Source organism: Lynx canadensis, chromosome D2 (assembly GCF_007474595.2).
Source record: "Lynx canadensis isolate LIC74 chromosome D2, mLynCan4.pri.v2, whole genome shotgun sequence".
Classification (NCBI taxonomy): domain Eukaryota; kingdom Metazoa; phylum Chordata; class Mammalia; order Carnivora; family Felidae; genus Lynx; species Lynx canadensis.
The window spans coordinates 22,492,976-22,505,250 of record NC_044313.2 but is presented as its reverse complement, the minus strand read 5'-3'; positions in this window follow the sequence as shown (position 1 = coordinate 22,505,250).

The following is a 12,275-nucleotide window of genomic DNA, read 5'->3' as shown; positions in this document are numbered from 1 at the left end:
ACATTTAAAAAATATTGAGTTCTTCAATTCATGAATATATTATTTTTCTTTCTTTATGTAGAAATTTTATTTTTCTCAGCAATATTCACTAGTTTTCAGTGTAGAATTCCTGCACATTTTTGAATAAATTTATTCCCAGATATTGAAGGTGTTCTATGACATTGTGCATATTATATCTATCTTAATTTTCAATTAACACTTATTAGTATATAGAAACAATTAATTCTTATGTTAATTTTGCACCTAGTAACCTTGCTAATTTTACTTATTCTAATATTTTTTTAGAATCTTCTGGAAGATTCTAAAATGAATTGCACATAGTATCATGTGCAAATTGAATGTCTATTTCTTTCCTTCAAATATTTCTTTCATATACTTTTTTATTTATGCTTTGCTTATTGCTTTGGCCAAGAAGACAAATACGATGTTGAATAAAAATGGTGGCAGTGGACTGCTTTATATGATGGCATTGGGCTCAGAAAATCAGGGGGAAGATTTCATTATTTCGCCATGAAGTATATTTAGTGGGAATTTTTTACGTTTATTTATTTTTGAGAGACAGAGAGAGACAGAGCGCAAGTGGGGGAGGTGCAGAGATAATAATGGTGCAGAGATAATATCTCATTATATTCATGAGATATCTTGTCCTTTAATTTTCATTTTGTGTAATATATCGGCCAGATTTGGGGATCAAGGTTATGTTGGCTACATAATACAAAATAAGCGTTCCCACTTGCTCTATATTATGGGGGGATTTGTATAAGATTGGTGTATTTTCTTCCTTACGTGTTTGGGGAAAATAACCATTAATGTGTTCAGGGTTTGGTGTTTACTGGACAGGAAAATATGATTTACATGCACAATTTCATGTGTATATATACATACATATACACAGTGTGTATATAAATATATATATATACACACTGTGTGTATATATATATATATATACACACACACACACACATATTTCAGAAATCAAAAGAAATAAAAAATCTAAATAGTTACAAATTTTCAATCTAAAATATATATTATAATCCGAAATTTAAAAGTGTATATTTTTATTTTTGCATTTATTTTGGTAGATTGTATTTTTCCAATTTATACATTGAATCTGATTTTTTTAATGTTTACTTATTTATTTTGAGAGAGACAGAGACAGAGATAACATGCCAATGGGAGAGTGGGGGAGATGGAGGGGAAGAGATAATCCCATACTGACTTTGTCAGAGCCTGTCACAGGGCTGTATCTGGAACCATGAGATCATGACCTGAGCCCAAATCTAGAACCAGACACCTAGCCAAGTAGCCACCCAGGTTCCCCACAATCTGAAGTTTTAAATCTGTTTCATAAGTTTGTTTCTGTTATCCTCTTATACTTTTCTTATTATTTTGCTACCTATTACATTTATATTAATGTTCTGTTTTTGATTCTTAATATTTATAATTTTTGTTTTCTTTCATTTTTTGCTCAGTTTTTCCATAAGTTTATTAATTTTATTAATTGTTAAAACAACTTTTGTCTGTACCCATTTTGTGTTTTTTTCTTTTCTTTTTTCACTATTATTACTATTTTACTTTATTTACTACTATTTTTTTCTTCTCATGACTTAGAAGCTTATATTTTTTTTTCCAAACTTTTTCACACACACACACACACACACTGAAAACTTTATATTTCCCTTCTGATCACTGCTTTAGTTGCATTTCACAAGTTTTGATATGTCCCATTCATTATCATTCACTTTAAAATGTCCAAATTTCCATTATAATTTATATTTTGATTAATGATTAATTAAGAAGTATTATCTTGAATTTTCAGAGATTTGTATTTCTCTAATCACTGTTTTATTTTAAATTCTTAGGTTTCTTCTATTATGATCAGAAAAAATACTGTATATGATTTCAATTATTTGAAATTTGTCAAATGTTGCTTAGTGGTCTACCCTCTGATCAATAATGGCATGTGTTCAGAGCATGCTTGAAAAAATGAGTTCTGCAACACTTATATTTGGTGTTCTGTATATATCCCTTCAGTCAAGTTTCCTAATCATGTTTTCAAATATTCTGCTTAATTTTTACTTACTAAGGGATATAGTACCAACATTTCCAATTACGTTTGTGCCTCCTTGATTTTTTTTTTCAATTTGTCTTGTATACTTTGGAGATGTTTTGTTAGGATCAACTATATTTAGAAGTGTTTGATCTTCCTGTAAAACCCATCTTTTTATCATTTTGAAATGTTCCTTTCCGTCTCTAGTAGTATTTCTTGCCTTAAGATTGACTTTGCATCTTACTAATATAGCTATGCCTTTCTTTTTTTACAAAAAGCGTTGCATTGTATTTATGTTACATCCTTTCACTTTTAATCTTCCTGAGAGTTAAAGTCTTTTAAAGCAACATATAGTTTTTTTTTCCTGTCACTCTTTGTGTTCTTAAAAAATAATCTGTAAGTAAAGATCCTAAGATTTCTATTTTTTCTAAAGTGTATAGTTTTAAACTTTATATTGAATTCCATGATATATTCAAGTTAATTTTTGCATAGAATGTGAGATTTAGGTGGAGTTTCCTTTGTTTACTTATTTATGGATGTTCAGTTCCTCTAGCACCAACAGCTGAATCTGTATTCTTCTTCCATGGAATTGCCTTTTTACCTTTGTCGGTGCAAAATACATAGTCTACTTGGGCTGTTTGATTTTCTTTTTTTACTACTGAGATTTGAGAGTCTTTTAAAATATATTTTAGGTTCTTGTCCCTTTTCAGGTGTATGGTTTACATATATTTTCTCCCACTACAGAGCTTGTTTTAATAGAGTCTTTCACAGAATAGTTTTTAATTTTTTAGATGTCCAACTTATCAGTTTTTCCTTTTATGGGTTATGCTTTTGGTGTCAAATCTAAGAATTCTTTCTTATCCCTGGATTCCTGAAGCTTCTTCTATTTTTTCTAAATATTGTAGCTTTACATTTTACATTTAAATCCGTGATACATTTGGGGTTATTTTTTGTATAAGGTGTGAGACTTAAGTTGAGAAGTCTATCTTTTCTTCATAAGCTTTTGCAACTTTGTAAAAAATTAGTTGGGCATATTGGTTTTCATTTCTGAGCTCTATTCTTTTCCATTGATTTGTGCGCCTACCTCTCCATACAGTCTTTTTTTTTTTTTTTAAGTTTATTTATTTTGATAGGGATAGAGAGAGAGAATATCCCAAGCGGGCTCCGTGCTGTCAGTGCAGAGCCCAATGCAGGACTCAAACTCATCAATCAAAACATGAGATCATGACCTGAGCCAAAACCAAGAGTCCAACGAATAATCAACTGAGCTACTCAGGCACCCCCTTTATAGTCTTTATTACTAAAGCTGTATAATACATCTTGAAACTGAGTAGGTCAATTCTTCCTACTTTGTATTGTTTCTTAACACTTTATTCATTTTAAAGGGGTTTTCAGCTTAAAACAAAATTGAAAGGGAGTTACAGAGATTTCTCATATACCCCACATATATATAGCCTCTCCCATTATTAACACCACTCACCAGCCTGGTACTTTTTTGTTGTTGTTGTTGTTTTGTTTGTTTGTTTGTTTGTTTTACCAAGCATGAACTTACAGCGACATTTTGTAACCATTTAAAGTCCATAATTTACCTTAGGGTTCACTCCTGGTGTTGTGCATCCTGGTATTGAGCAATGTATACTGACATGTATCTATCCATTATCATAATAACAAAGTATTTTCATTGACTTAAAAGTCCTCTGCACTCTGCCTATTCATCTTTCCTTGATGCCTCTGTCTATGGCAACCATGAAATTTTTTATTGTTTCCATAGTTTTGTCTTTCCCAGAATGTCATATAGTTGAAATTATACAGTATGTAGCCTTTCCATATTGGCTTTGCTCACTTAGTAATATGCATTCGAACTTCCTCCATGTTTTTTTCATAGCTTGATAAATTATTTCTTTTGAGTCCTGAACAGTATTTTAATGTCTGGGTACAGCAGTATATGTATCCATTCACCTATTGAAGGGCATTTTGGTTGCGTCCAGTTTTGGTGATTAAGAACACAGATGCTATAAACATCCTTGTGCAGGGTTTGTGTGGGTATAAGTTTAAACTCCTTGAGTAAATACAAACAAGCACAATTTCTGGATCATATGGTAAGAGTATGTTTGGTTTTATAAGACACTGCCAAACCGTCTTCCAGAGTGGCTGTACCATTTTGTATTCCCAACAACAATGCATGAAAGTTCCTGTTGCTTCACATCTTTGTCAGGTTTTGGTGTTGTCAGTGTTCTGTATTTTGGTTGAGTATTGATACGTCATTGTTGTTTTAATTTGCATTTTTTGTGATGACATATTATGTGGAACATCTTTTCATAAACTTATTTGTCCTCTGTATATCTTTTTTAGTGAGGTCTCTGTTGTGATTTTGGCTCACTTTTATTTGAGTTGTTTGTTTTCCTATCATGATGAGTTTTTAGAGTTTTAAGAATGTTTTGGGGGTGTCTGGGTGGCTCAATTGGTTGAGTGTCTGACTTTTGATTTCAGGCCAGGTCATGATCTCATGTTCATGGGATCAAGCCCCACGACAGGCTCTGTGCTGAACATACAGCCTGCTTAAGATTCTCTCCCTCTGCTCCCCACACCCCCCATCTTGTGCTTGCTCTCTCTCAAGAAGAAAAAAAAATTTGTATGTTTTGTAAAGCAATCCTTCATCAGATGTCTTTTCTTCCAGTCCATTACTTGTCTTTTAATTGCCTTTATTTTGTCTTTCATAGAGCAGAACTTTTAAATTTTAATGAATTCCAGCTTATTGGTTATTTCTTTCATGGATCATATCTTTGGTGTTGTATCTAAAAATGCATCACCATACAGGGTCATCTAGGTTTTTCCCTGTGCTATCTTTTAGCAGTTTTATAGTTTCGTGTTTTACATTTAGATTTATGATTTGTTCTGCATTAATTTTTGTAAAGTGTGTAAACTCTTTGGATTTATTTATTTATATTTTGCATGTGGATGTTCACTTGTTCTGGCACCATTGGTTGAAGAGATTATATTTCTCTATTATATTATCTTTGTTTCTTTGTCAATGATCAGTTGGCTATATTTTGGGGGGAGTTATTTCTGGAATTCCTATTTTGTTTCACTGATTTATTTGTCTATACTTTTGCCAATATCACATTGCCCTGATTACTGTAGCATTATAGTAGGTCTTGAGGTTTGGTAGCATCAATCTCCCAGCTTTGCTCTTTTCCTTTAATATTGTGTTAGTTATTTAGTTATTCTGGATGTCTTCCCTCTCCATACAAACCTTAGAATCATTTTGTTGCTATTCACAAAATAACATGCTGGAGTTTTGATTGAGATTGCATCGAATCTACATGTCAAATTGGGAAAAACTGACATCTCGACAATAGTGAGTCTTCCTATCCATGAATATGGACTATCTCTCCATTTATTCAGTTCTTTATTTATTTCATTCATCAGAGTTTTATGAATTTCCTCATATAGATCTTGAACATATTTTGTTAGATTTATACGTAAGTATTTCATTTTGAGGGGATGCAAATGTAAATGGCATTGTTTTATATTTCCAATTCCATTGTTCATTGTTAATATATAGGAAAGCAATTGCCTTCTGTATACTAACCTGGTATCCTGCAATTTGCCACAGTTGTTTATTAGTTCCAGATTTTTTTTGTTTTTGTTTTTGTCAATTCTTTCAGATTTTCTACATAGATAATCATGTCATCTGTGAACAAAGACAGTTTTTGTCCTCTTTCTCAATCTGTATAACTTTTATTTCCTTTTCCTGGCTTATTCCATTAGCAGAGACTTTCAGTGTGGTGTTGAAAAGGAGTAGTGAGAGTGGAGATCCTTGCCTTGTATCTAATCTTAGTGGCAAAGTGTTGAATATTTCATCAAGTATGATGTTAGAGATTTTTTTTGCAGATAGACTTTATCAAATTGAGAAAATTCCCCTCTATTCCTAGTTTGCCAAGAATATTTATAATGGGTGAGGGTTGGATTTTGTCAAATACTCTTTCTGCATCTATTAATATGATCATGGGATTTTCTTATTTACTCTGTTGATATGATGGTCACATTAATTGATTTTCAAATGGTGAACAAGCTTTGTATAAATAAAATAAATCCTGATTGGTTGTGGTGTATAATTCTTTTTATACTTTCTTGGATTTGACTTATCAATAGTTTGTTGATAATTTCTGCATTTATATTTTTCTTCTCTTCTTCTAATCCCATCCATTGAGTTTTACATTTCAGTTATTGTATTTTTTAGTTCTGAAATTTTGACTTGGTTCTTCTTTGCATCTTCTGTTTGCTGTGTCTTTCTATGTATGTGTTGAGAGTTTCTATGTTTACCTTGGTTTCAGGTGTGCTCACAATTGTTCATTGAGGCATTTTTTTGAGGAGTACTTTTAAAATTATTGTCAGATAATTCTAACATTTGTCATCTTGGTCTTTGCAACTATTGCTTGTCTTTCTTCTTCTTCTTCTTCTTCTTCTTTTCACTTAGATTGTGATGTTCCTGGTTCTTGGTATGAGGGGAGATTTGTAGTTGAAAACTGGCCATTTATGGTATTATATTATTTAAACCTCTGGTTTTGCTGCTTCTTCCCAACATGGAAAAAGGACTACTGTCTCACGACTGCCTTGTGGGAGAAGAATTCCACATTGCCCTCTCAGTTTCTTTGACACTCACAGGGGTGTCTTCCTTGTTACTGCTAGGTGGGGTTAGAGTTTTGGCTCTCCACTAGGTTAGCACTGATACCTCACTGCTTGGGAGACTCAAAGTTCTTAGCACTCCTGTCTGCATAGCCTCAGTAACACCCAAGTGAGGGTTGCTTTGTTACCACTGGACAGACAGGCAAGTTCTGTCACTCCACTAGACCTCTTCTACACTACCTCAGAAGGAAGAGAGAGGATTCCTCATTACTTTCAGTACATGTGGAAGTCTAAGCTCCCTATATGGTCTTTGCTATGGGGAAGGAGTGCTTTATGGTTGCCTGGCAGGGATGAAAATTTTGACTCCCTACTCTGTCTTTTCTGAAACCACCCTGGTGGGTAGGGGATTTGGCATACCTTGTTACAGCCTGGCTGTAGGGAAGCCAGGTAGGGAGTCTAAGATCCCTATTTGGCCTTTGTTGGCATGGCTGAGAATGAAGCCACAGATAGTTTTTGTTTTGTTTTGCTTTGTTTTGCTTTGTTTTGTTTTGTTTCTGTTATGTTTGGCTAGAGTAGTGCAGTTATTGACTAAAAGATTTGTGTCTTGCTAGTGTATACCTTTCCTTGTCCTTTGATTGGAGAGAACAGTCTTTTGTTAGCATTTTTTTTTCTGTGCCTGTTGGTATTTTTTTTAAGTTGCCAGCTTTTCCAACTTGAAATCTGTGATATGTAAGGCAAAAAGAAAGCCCAGGGAATTCACCACTATATTGTTCTTTGGGCCTTAAGGTACCCAGCTGATATATTTTCTTGTTTCCATCTTTCAAAATCATCTTATGTTTGCATAATATATAATGCCCAATGTTCTTGAATGTATCACTGAGAGGAACAGAGAAAAGTATTTCTACCCCAACTTCCCAGCAACTTTCTTGTAATTGGAGAATTTAGTAAATTTATATATATATATTTTAATTTTTTACAATTGTCATACTGTCTTGCTTAAGAAACTATTCTTTTTTTTTTTAATTTTATTTTTGAGACAGAGCATGAGCAGGGGAGGGGCAGAGAGAGGGGGAGTCACAGAATCTGAAGCGGGCTCCAGGCTCTGAGGTGTCAGCACAGAGCCCGATGCGGGGCTCGAACTCACGGAGCGTGAGATCATGACCTGAGCCGAAGTCGACGCTTAACCGACTGAGCCACCCAGGCGCCCCAAGAAACTATTCTTGAAACCATTAACTAAAGCTAAAATTATAAACAGCAGTCTTTAATTCTTAGTCATGCCTCTGCATGTTGGCTGCGGTTGGGTGATATTTGGTGTTTGCCATTCCCATGGTGTCAGCAGGCTGTTTGAAATATAGTCTTTCATGATGGTAACAAGATTGGGAGAAGACGCCTGAGTGTGGAAGTGTTCCCTAAGTCACCTCTGTGTCTTGTATGCTATCATCTAACTAACCTAAGCAAGTCTCATGATTGAGTCCAAAGTCAAAAATCAAAGATGTTAATGCCATCCTCCATGAGATCAACACAAGGCATATAAACAATCTGACTCCCAAAGTTCTAATTAAGTAATAGTATCTCATAAGAAGTTCACAACTGCATGGTAATCATTTGTTGTTGATGCTACATTTATTTTTTTCTTTTCTTTCTTTTTTTTTTTTGCCAATTTTGAAGGGTTATTTTGGCCAGTATTTCTTCAAATATTGCCTATGAATCTTTCTCTCCTCCCCCTTATAGAATGTAATTAGAACTGTGTTAAAATTGTTATACTCTTTTCTATGTTTCCATCTTTTCCCCTCTAAGAAACAATTTGATTACATTAATCTAACATCATTCCCAATCAAACATACTCTGTTCTTCTAATACACTTCCCTATTGCTTCTTAGGTTTAAAATTAATTTTTTTTCAGTATAGAATTTATAATTGACTATTTTTATAGCTTAAAGGATTCTTTTGCCATTATTCATTTTTCTCTGTTTTTTTTTCAGAACATATTAATTATAATTATTTTGCTTGCCTGTTTATGTGATTCATCTTCAGGTCTGTTTCTATTCTCTGTCTCTGTCTCTCTCTCTCTCTGTTTCACTGCATGTTTTATACTTTTATTTGGATCCCAGACATAACTATTTAAATACTCTGGATGAATTATCTTTATCATAATTGTTTTAACATTTCTTCTGGGGGTGCCTGGGTGCCTCAGTCAGTTAAGAGTCTGACTTCGGTTCAGGTCATGATCTCATGGCTAGTGAGTTTGAGCCCGCGTTGGGCTCTGTGCTGACGGCTCAGAGCCTGGAGCCTGCTTTGCATTCTCTGTCTCTCTCTCTCTCTCTCAGCCCCCCATCTTGCACTTTTTCTCTCTCTTTCAAAAATAAACATTAAAAATAAACATTTCTTCTGGGTGATGGATAAAATACTCAAACTTTATCTGGGTAAGATTTGTTTTTAGAGTTTGTTAGAACTGCTCTATGTCAGCTTTATTTCTGCTATGATATGGTAGTTCTGGGTTCTCAAACAAAACTGGGGAAAGGCCCAGTGTACCTTGACAGGCCTTGAAGTTCACCTTTTGGTTCCCCAGAACTGTATGGTGGCTGAAATCAATGTGCAGCTCAGCTCTTTAATTTCCAAGTAGCTGCTATTTTCTGCTGTTTTCCTTGATGTTTTATCCTGCAATGTGCAAATCATGAGTTTCCAAGGTGAGGTTACATGCATATCATTTTGCTCACTTTAAATGTTTACTTTACCTGCAGAATCTTTCCTTTACGTCCTAGTTGCTTTGTCCATCCTAAACTTCAGCTTCGGTCTCCTTCACCCAATATGACTGCTACTTTTTTAAGGAAAATAATTCCCCAAGCATGAATTGATAAATGGACTCAGGAGTAAAACTCTGGGTATATGGATCTTAACTCATTGTATGAATTGTAGCCCCTTGAGTCCTCTGTGTATAGTTTATTTCCAAGGCCTTTAAAACAGTCATTTTATGCTACTGCCTACATTTTACGTTGTTTTCAACAGGGGGATTATTCTGATTCAAGTTCTTACACCTTGGCTATAATCAGAAGTTTAAAATATTGTAGTTCTCTTTTGTTTTTGTGTGTCCACTGGACCCTTTTAAATATGTCACTGAATTTTAGTCATTGCCAACAGGACTATGATGTCTTTATGCTGGGGATTTATTTTGATTGGCAGGATTATAAAAATTCTTGTCAATCGCTGTCACCTATAGCCTTTGATTTCAAAAGAGCTAATTGCAGGAAAGAGCATAATAAAAAAAAGGAGAATATTATAAATAAAATTGACTGTGAACTGTATTTGTAGTTTTTTATCATTAAAGATGGTATGTTCTGTGATGCCAAAAATAAGCTTTTTTCTTTAGTTGGCCAATAATTCCAAAATTATTTAGATGGTGACTTTTATTTTTAAAGAAAGTCATTGTTTCTACTTAGTTTTAAAAACTGGAAAGGGCAAACAGAAATATCTTCACGACAGTTTAGATGCGTCTACTGACACTTGTGCGGCAACTGGGAACCTGTTAGAGATGGAAATTCTCATGCCTCACTCGGGGCTTCCTGCATTAGAGACATGGAAGGTGAAGCCCAAAACAAAACAAAACAAAACAAAAGAAAACAAAAAAAACACAGCTCATGCTGGTGAACCAGAGGCCACACTTTGAGAAACACTGTTTCAGAATACAATTATCTGGCACATATAGGTGATCAATAGATGCGTATTGAGTAATTAAATAAATAGATGGATTGATCAACAAAGTGAATCATACTGCTACATGGAACCATTTGTAATTTGGAAACAAAGTTCCTAACTCTATGACACTAGATCATAGATGATGGGAGGAAGGATTACACTTATTCGATTTTATGTAAGAATTTCACATGTATGAATTTTCTGTATCTCCCAACTGTTAACTCCAAGAAAGTACCAGACCAGGGATACATTGGCATCCTGTTGTCCTATGTAGTGGTTCTCAATGTGTGGTCCCTGGAACCAGCAGCATTAGCATTACTTGAAACTTGTTAAAAATGGAGAAACTCACTGAATCAGAAACAAAGTTTACAGACTTTCCAGGAGATCCCAATGCATGCAAAACTTTTAAGGACCACTGTTCTAGGATTTGGGTGTTAGTAAGTTGGCGATGAATCATATGAAAAAGTTAATTAGAGGTAATATTCCAGCTAAGCACCAAGGCACAAGAGATGGAAAATTGCAAAGTAACTTTCCAAATTAATATACGCGAATGTTCAAAGGAAAGTCTTTAGACTAATTCTACAATGTTAGGAACTTTCAGTTAGATAATATATACGTGTGTGAGTGTGTGTGTGTGTGTGTGTGTGTGTTCCTGAGAATATAGGAAACTTAATATATGATTTCTGTGATCAAAAATTATAGTCTAACTCCTATCAGTGAAATCTTGGTGGTGCTAGAGGGGCTGCTTTGTGGTTATTTTGCAATAAACCAGCACTCCTCCAAGAATTAGTCAGTACAAAGGATATGTAGGTGTTTCTGTTTGGCCAGTGGCAGGTCATGTGGGAGAATATTGTCCAGCCTAGAGTCACCTTGGGTCATCTAGTACTGCCACTGAGAGAGTTCAGGAGTGATTTCAGGTCTCAGCAGCAAAAAACTAAGGATAACCCTGGATCCTAGGGGTTTCCGAAGTTAGTAGGGCAATCAACCAATCACAGTATGATGCCCAGGGCATGAAATATATGGACAGAGAGGCCCAGTAAAGAAACCCTAAAGGTCTCTAACAGCATCCAAAGAGAAAGGATCAGCTCTAACAGTTGCCCAGGGAGCAGAAAACTAGCTTGTGAAACTAGCATTTAAACAAAAGATTGCACTTCTTTTCCACAACACTCTCACTCTGCTCCAACTCTATAGGAGTTAGAAACAGTCTAGTGAGGTGGGACAAGGGCAATGAAAGCACAAGGCAAGGAAATACAGAAGAAGTCAACCATGCTTCTCTTTTCCACTGCAGGGTTCCAGGAGAGGCAGTCTTCTGCAGGCTGGGAAGGTGAGAGCGTTTTAATGCTAAGTCAGATCCAAAGTTTGCATCAATATCTTGAACTGGACATTCTACTTCCTGAATGAGGGCCAGTTTGTTGCTTAAAGTGACTCCAAGATATTTTAACTAAAAGAAGCAAGCAAAAATATCATTGACTTGAAGTTTTCATCCCGGGGCCGAGAAACATTATCACAACTGAACACATTTTGGAAAGATGGTGAGAGACAAAAATAAAGTTGTGTTTTGATTATGTCAGGAGTCGTGCTTGCTCAACATACTGGTTACACACAGACTGAGCCTTAAACAGTTTGGTTCTAATCCAAAAATTCTAAAAACCCAGAGCTGAGCCAGCTCTGTGCACGTGAAGCCTAGTCTATAGCAAGTCCACCTGTGGACAAGTGCCCAGATGCCCACAGAAACGTTGACTGCGAATTTTATGTTTAAAATAGTTTGTAAAGATACGGAGCAATTTTGTAAGGCCAAAGTGGTGTAATAAATATAGATTTTCTGCTTCCATTTTCACCTAGCATTTGGTACAGAGTAAGCCACTCATTCTATAGATTTCAGTTTCCTCATCTGTGTTATAGA